Genomic DNA, 8,124 nt, shown 5'->3' with positions numbered 1-8,124 from the left:
ATTTTTACTATATTCATTGACTGTTAAATAGAAGATCATGCAAATAATGTACACAACATAAACAAAAGACAACACAATTTAATAACATAACATATTCATTCACAAAAAAACCACACTATAGTGAAATTTACATAACACATAATAACTAAATATACATTTGAAATTAACAACATTGCATTTGTTATAACTAGTTTAGAAGTTATCCAAGAAAAGTGCACACCATTGTCGTGTTATTGCATGAAGTTGCGTTGTTGTATATTTTTCTGTTAGTAAATCACACTACATGAATACAGATTAAGAAGTTAATTTTATTCAAGTTATATGAAAAATGAATCAAATTCAATCATAAAATACATACATTAGGAAAAACATCAAATTGCGTAGTGACTAGGTCTTGCATGTGTTTCATGACAGAAAATCCACACGCCTTGCCACCTTTTTGCCTAGGGCTCTGAAATGTTCAATGCAAGTAAAAATAACAATTATATCTCATCTCATGTCCCACAATAGTACCACAAAACTCAAAATTTTAAGTTAAGTAAAATGAATAAGCAAAATCACAAGCACCAGACAGTAACCAGCCCCATATCAGGACAAAACAAGGAACAAGAAAAAGGGCAGAGGCAACACAATTGGACTTGGAACAAAGAAAAAGGGCTAGGTAGCTCAGCCAACACAAAAGCAACACAGCAGGACTGGTACCAGCACAGGTACCAGTACAACTAGCACAAAGAAACAACAAGGATGGTACCAGCACAGAACCAGTTGAATTAATCTTCTTCTTGGATAAACCTTTGACATTGCATGAGAGAGTGAGAATCCCAAATTGTTTCATCCTCTCCGTATTCAAGTTGATCCTCTCTTCTCTAGCCTTTTCGATGCCCAATGGAGTTTTTCCCATTTTGACCTATTGATCTTTTCAGATTTGTCAAAACAGTTCAAATCAATGTTATCAGACACAATTATCAATTTTAAACATGATTTCGAAATTAGATATGCATGAGACATACTCATTTTGAAAAATCATCAAATGCTCTTTTGAGACGTACTCATTTTGATCCTTGCATTCTTATTTCAAAATATTTACATATTAATCCCTTTCTTTGATTTATTTACAAAATTATAGTGTGAATGTACTGAAACAGTGGGCTATTCCCATAATAATTTTGTAAAGTAGTTTTTTTTATATATATTTCACATGTATGACCAATGTTTCATCAACTCAATTTACTTACATGTATGTGCATAGTTACTAATAAGATCTTATGAAATATAATAGACATATTAGTCGAAGAACAGACTATTGTCATTTTTCTAACCTCCATCCCCGTGTCTCATATCAAAACTGAAAATTTGTTTGCATAAAAATGAAAATGCACTCCTATTCTAACAGCACAATCTTACTAGATCAATGCTGTGGAACGAGATAGAAAAAAATATTGACTGACTTATATTGAAAATAAAAATAAAAGGTCATAATTGAAGACAAACCTTGAAAAAATGATACCACAGTCACAGTGGTATGCCCTAGTACCACAACCCTTCACATGCTCCTTCCAATCAGACTGCACTGCATACCACTTCTTTTCATCGTGCTTTCTCAAGTAGTGTTTCTTTATACCGGTCAAGTCACCCAGATTTCCCACACATACTGGATTGTTGTCACAAGGGTTTTTGGAGACAAGGCTACTACTTCAGCAACAGATACAAAGTGTTAAGGCTGAATTCAATGCTCTTTTTCATTTTTTATCTTCTCTCTTACCGAACACAAGTGCAATACATTGAACACAAGTGCTCTTTTTCATTTTGCTGAATTGCATGATCACTGGTTAAAGGCGGATAAACCTTTTAACCAAAAAATCTTAAAGCAAAGTGAGGTACTAATTAATGCAACACAAATAAGCAACAAAATAACTAGAAGAGTTTGACTCAAATCTGATTCATTCAAGTTGAGGACCTAACTTTCTCTTCTGTATAATCTCATTTGTTGTTTCCTTTCACGACAAAATTTTGATTTACTATCTTATAACATGATGTTGATATTTACATAAAACAAGACTCGGTAGTCGGTACATATCATGCATTTCATCGAACACTTTTAATGCATTAATGTATTCAATAAAATCATCTAAAAAATCCAAGCTTTTCATCAAACACCTTTAATGCATTAATGTATTCAATAAAATCATCTAAAAAATCCAAGTTTTTCAAGTGCATGGACTACTAAATCGAATTAAATGATGAAATGGATTAATTACGGTATTTGTGCTCGGTGCTCGGTTTATGCTCAGAGAGAACGAGAGAGCAAGGCGGAGGTGTGCTTGTGGAGAGAGACAACAAGGCGGAGGTGGAGGTGTGCTCGTCGAGAGTCAGCGGGATTTGCAAGACAGCAGGGAAATGAAATTTTGGTCTCTTTGAGAGATTTGGAAGACAGCGGGGTTTGCCTCTCCTAGAAGAGGGAAATAAAATTTTTTTAGCGGCTGATCGAAAGGAATAAGATCTTATGAAAATTTTGGCGAGTGAGAGTGAAAGGGTAGGGTTATGAAATTATGATTTCGGCGAGTTGAGAGCGAAATTTTTATTTTGGAGGGAAACAAAATTCTGAAGCTAGATTTGGACTCATGTGTACAGTCAGAGAGGGAAATGAAAATTTTGGAGGGAGACGGAAGGACTTAGTTTTGAAAATTTCAATAGGTAAAATGACTAACACTGGCGGTTCCGAAATAAAAACAGTTAGTATAGGATATCAACACCGACGATTTCGAAATAAAAACAGTCAGTATACCACTTCAACACTGATGGTTTCTAAATAAAAACAGTCAGTATTGTGTATCAACACTGACGGTTTTGAAATAAAAAACAGTCAGTAAAGTTATTAACACTGACGGTTCTAAAATAAAAACAGTCAGTGAATGAAAAATTACAAAAAAATTGACAATAAAATAAACATGAAAGGAAGTTTGGAATCAGACCGTTCATTTTCAAGCAGAAAATCAACGGTCGATTTGCAGTAAAATCATTCCAAATCTGTTTTAAAATGATCCAGGAAGAACATTGAACATAACCAACATAAAAGTTTGGAAGTTTTATTATGTATGAGTTTCGATCTAACACGAAGTGTTTATGGCCATACGATGCTTCAATTTTCGGTTAACTAGATGGATGGGTTAATAAGAACAAATTTTGATCAAACTTGGATATAAGACAATGAATGCAGTGCTCTTTAATTTAAATGGTTCCGATCGACCCACATATGATATATTCTCGTGCGTCTTCATTAACTCACGAAATAAGAGTTTATGTTTCATGTTCATGCATAGAAAGATGTGAGTCATATATTCAACATGGATGTAATAGTATATAATTTAATTTGTCAAAATCATTTAGTTAAGCAATAAACATGTTATAATATTAATTATTGAATAAATATTACTAATATAAATTCCATTAAAAATATTTTTTAAATAGAATATGTTAAATTTTACTAACCACGTAGAGTATACTATCAACACTGACCCTTTTATTAAAAAAAATAGTCACTGTAGGGTTAGGCAACACTGACCCTTTTATTAGAAAAATAGTCACTGTAAAGTATACTATCAACACTGACCCTTTTATTAAAAAAACAGTCACTGTAGGGTGAGGCAACATTGACTCTTCCTTTAACACAACAGTCAGTGTTGGTGTACAGCTCAACACCGATGGTTTTTTTGAAAAAACAGTCACTGTAGGGTGAGGCAACACTGACGCTTCCCTTAATACAACAGTCAGTGTTGGTGTACAGCTCAACACTGACTGTTTTTTAATAAAAGGGTCGGTGTAGGTGGTAATCAACACTGACGGTTAACAAAAAAAACAGTCAGTGTTGATTCACTGACGGTTGTTTACAATTGAACAGTCAGTGTTGAAATTCTTCTTATTTACGATTTTGCCACGCAGTCTCTACACTGACTGTTACACGTTAAAACAGTTGGTGATTGAGGGTCAGTGAAAGGGTTTTTTTGTACTAGTGTAAATACGTAGATGGGCCTTTCGATTTGCTTTTCTGTAAATGTAGATACAATAGTAATTTTTTCGAATTGCATGACTGGCGGACTATGTCGCATCATCACTTGGTTTGATTTTTTTTTTATAATTGTGGAATTGCTAATTATAGTCACTCAATTTTGTAAGGACTTTTCTGCAATATGTTAAAGAGGGTGGAGTGCAAAGCACGGGCAAGCAAAGAAATAAAATGCAAGGGAAGTGGTTGGAGGTGAGCACACTATAATTTTATAATTTCATATTTTTGGGTTCAAAAATTTATTGTCATTCTGACATAGGCTGCTGAATGTAAATTTCAGTGTCCGCAACAGATTGGCGGTTGGGAATGCGGTTATTACACGATGATTTTTATGTTTCACTTTGTTGAGCGCATACAATTCCAATGGCCATCATATCCGGTATGTAATTCATATGTTTAGCCTTGACTTGTCCATACAATTAATATTGATTTTCTCTAAACTTGTTTTATTAGTTGCATTGTTATAATTGCAATAATTTATTTCTATAAAGCAAAACAGAGATGTAGTTGCTATATTTTTGTAACTTGCATGTTTTGAATTTTTTGTAGTATTCATCAGAGTCAAAGAGTTACTCCAAGAAGCAGTTAGATCAGTGTAGATGTATGTGGGCATAGTTTTTTATAACACAATTTTGTAAACCAGAATATGGATTTGTACGATCTTTGTATAATTTAGTGTACATGAATTTTGTATTAATTTTTTATATAATTTGAAAATTTCCAAAATTTAGGGGTTTTGGCATTCTTATTTTGGAAATTCTCTGTTCTGGAATTGATCTGATTTTAAATGGCTAGCAAAACTGGAGGCTAGCAAAAAAAAAACAAAAAATGTAAAAAAAAAGTAGCTCAATTATACACGGACATTTAAAAATATCCATGTAGAAAGGTTTTTCACCATTAAAAAAATATTAAAAAATAAGAGAGCTACACGGATATTTAATTAAATATCCGTGTAGAAAGATTTTTTCACATTAAAAAATAAGAGAGCTACACGGAAATGTAGCTAGATATCCGTGTAGAAAGGTTTTTCAACATGAAAAAATTAAAGAAAAAAATTAATACATAAAATTAAATATTAAAAAATATTAAAAAATAAGAGAGCTACACGGATATTTAATTATATATCAGTGTAGAAAGGTTTTTCCACATTTAGAAATATTAAAAAATAAGAGAGCTACACCGAAATGTAGCTAGATGTCCGTGTAGAAAGGTTTTTCAACATGAAAAAAATAAATACATAAAATTAAATATTTAAAAAATATTAAAAAATAAGAGAGCTGCACGGATATTTAGTTATATATCCGTGTAGAAAAGTTTTTCCACATTAAAAAAATATTAAAAAATAAGAGAGCTACATGGAAATGTAGCTAAATGTCTGTGTAGAAAGGTTTTTCAACATTAAAAAAAAATTCAAAAAAATTAATACATAAAAAAATAAGAGAGCTACACGGACTTTTAGCTAAATAACAGTGTAGAAATATAGTTGTACACGATTTTTTATGTAATAATCCGTGAAGCTCGGTTATGGAGAGCGCCAGTGTCAAGGATTTGTAAACGGTTGTTTATGTAATAATCCGTGTAGCTATCAGTAATTGTACACGGTAAATATCCGTGTGTATATATACAATGATTTCTACACCGTGGCATCCAACGCGGCAGGAAATCTGTGTAGCTTGCTTGTTTATGTCCGTGTATAATTACTTATTCTGTAGTAGTGTTTGGTCTCCAAACACATATTAATATGGAGAACAAGATGAACGGTTCAGATCGACCGTTAGGATTTGAAAACTCGAATATAGAACCGCAGCACGGTAACAAATCGTAATATGCATAGTACCATAGACTCACTCATATTTTATTATATATCCAACATTAATCATATGTGTGTTGGAACCTTATTGTTACACATAAACAATACAATTCTATATGCCACTATTGATCTACCTATGCCAAAATGTCCATCACGCAAAATTCATCAATTCTTAGGGAGCAGACTCAATACCTGACTCCATTAGCGTATTTATGCAAAACTTCTCTCAAAAGCGGTTGATGAACTTGTAAGACAGCGGCAAGAAAAACTTCGTGCTGATGTAGAGGTTGAAGCGTCGGCGGCCTCCTTAGTGGTAGGATAAAGCCTTCCAAAGCTACAAGACTGCCCTTGTGAGATCGTGTTTACAATTCCTTAATGATATCACCTCTCTATTCTTTAATGATGAGAAGTAGAGAAGACCACATAATTGACTAGATGACGGCTAGAAAATTATGTAACTTTTTGTATATTCTTGTGCTTTGGGGACCAACCTATTTATAGAGATGTAGGGTCGACATATTGCCAAACTCTAATCCTAAACCAACTTTCTGGCCATATGCCAACTTAAAAAAGGTATTTTGTGCTATTGCATCAAGAACTGTGCAGTCACATCAAAATCCGTGCAGCTGCTGGAAAATTGGTTTCCTTAATTGCAAATTTCAGAATTAGTCCATCAATGATTTGACCTTTGCCTAAATTGTTCTACACATTTGTGGACCACATCCTAATGAATATATTGATCGTCTATTTCCTTATTTGATCACTTTAATTGACAATCATATATGGCAGTAAACAATGCATAATTAGATTATATATATGCTCAATGTTGACATTAAATCCAACGAAATTGACAATAAATCCAACAAGATATATCTTCCAGAGGTCCATCTGGGTTGAGATTATGCCTCTATAATGCATTTCCCTATAAAGTATAAACCGAAGCACAGGAAAATATATAACTAAGATAAAGAGATATATAATTTAATTTACTCAGCCGAAACTTAGTTCTTAATTAATTATTTCATTTTTTTTAGGTAATTAAGAATATATATAAATATCTTATATATTCCTCTACTCAAAAGCTACAATCAAGCCTTTGAAATTAATACAGCCCATTACACAATATATAAGATAAGATAAGATGCACTGATTCTTTGCCAGCTAGTTGCGACATGAAAAAGGTAAAATTGAAGCCCAATCAATCAATCAGTCGGGTATCGGATGGATTTCAGATGCAGTCAAGTGAAGTAAAGTAACCCGTCCCAAAAGGCAAAAGTTGAGTTTTAGTTTAGATCATCCCGTCTGCTAGCTGTGATTCTTCCAAATCTAACCTTTTATTTTTTGAAATGCACAAATCTTAACACTTACTTTTTATGCACCAATTTCTAAACGACAGATAAATAGATGGATTTGGAATAACAGAGTCCCCGAAGAATCACCCGAATTTTTTATTAATAGAAAAAAATAATTAAAATATCGAAATACGAGATAGAATTTACGTTTTATCGAGAAATAGGTAGAACGGGTTGAATTAACTCGTCCAACCGGACGGGTCTAATTATCCCGTCCGGATTACGTCTCCCTAAACACTTAACGACTTAACGATCTTAGCGGTATATAAAAAAAAAAGACAAGACGGTTTAAGAAGACCCGTCCAGGGTAATTAAAAAAAAAACGGGACGGTTTATTGAGCCCCGTCCAGGGTAAGTAAAAAAAAAGCCGGGACGGTACCACATAACCCATCCCCCAGCGTATTTACCCTGAGCGGTCCGTCCCTTTCGCCCCTTTCACTCTTCCCTTCTCTTTCGCTCTCTTCTTTGCTTCTCACGGTCTTCACACGGTAGAAGGAAGGATTGAACAAAGCAACCCGTTCAGATCCGCATTTCCCTCCTCTCTTGTCCGATCCGTCCCTCTCATCTCTCCATCCAGGTTTTTTTTCTATATATGAAATTAAAATTAATTAGTGTAGAAATAAGTTAATTGATAATAAATTATAATTGAATTTATTATCAAACTATTGATTATATTAAATTTCATGATTATATTAAATTTCATTAACTTGTTACTCTTAATTTTAAAATAATTGATAAATTAGGGTTTAGGATTTAGAAAAATTTATTTATTTTTAGACTCATTTGTTTGATGTGGTATAATTAGTTTCATTTAGTTAATTTATTTAAATTTGTCCATAGAATAAAATTAAGAGTATTGATAGCATTATTTTAATTATTGTTGAGATTAACTATCTAAT

The sequence above is a fragment of the Carex rostrata genome, chromosome 6, assembly GCF_964058835.1.
Source record: "Carex rostrata chromosome 6, lpCarRost1.2, whole genome shotgun sequence".
NCBI lineage: Eukaryota > Viridiplantae > Streptophyta > Magnoliopsida > Poales > Cyperaceae > Carex > Carex rostrata.
This window is presented reverse-complemented; position numbering follows the sequence as displayed.